Source organism: Ruditapes philippinarum, unplaced genomic scaffold (assembly GCF_026571515.1).
Source record: "Ruditapes philippinarum isolate M1 unplaced genomic scaffold, ASM2657151v2 ctg4162_1_1_1_1, whole genome shotgun sequence".
NCBI classification, from domain to species: domain Eukaryota; kingdom Metazoa; phylum Mollusca; class Bivalvia; order Venerida; family Veneridae; genus Ruditapes; species Ruditapes philippinarum.
The window spans coordinates 239,783-240,498 of NW_026861764.1; positions in this window are offsets into that span (position 1 = coordinate 239,783).

Below are 716 nucleotides of genomic sequence, written 5' to 3' on the forward strand. Positions count from 1 at the left end.
GTGGCCACGAGTTACTAAGTCGTTGCCACGATTTAGTTAAGTAGTTGGAACGAAATACTATGTCGTGGCAATGAGATAATTAAGTCATGGGCACACGAAAGTTGAGTCCTAAGATCGAGATACTTTGTCGTTGTCACGACTTCCTAAGTCGCATGCACTAATAAAGTCATGAGAACAAGATTCTATGTCATGACTGCGAGTCACTTAGTCGTGAGAACGAGATAATTAAGTTGTGCGCACAGGACAAAAAACCATTCAGATTAAACTATTTATATGAAATTTTCTAATAAACGAGACATGTGCTATTGTTCAATGATGCCCTTGCCTATATTAGTGTCATTTATACAAGTTATTGATTGGCCAATGATTTTACATTTACCATCAAAATTACCCTGATTTTTGACCTTAATACCTTAAAATTATTAGGTGTCATCTACTGATTAGGTGCAATGAGCATTCTAAGTTAATATACTTACCATTGGTAAATTATTTAACAGACACGGATTATACAGCAAATGTAATTGTTACCTTTACCCTTGACTTCAAACATCCTTATAGACTATCTACTGTCCAAAGGCAATGTTCCTACCAAATGAAATAATCCAGGACGTATTCCTTCTCAGGTTATCGTATAAACAAAGAAAACAGGCAAAACGGACCAATTCTACATGTATAAACAAAGAAAACAGGCAAAACGGACCAATTCTACATGTTGT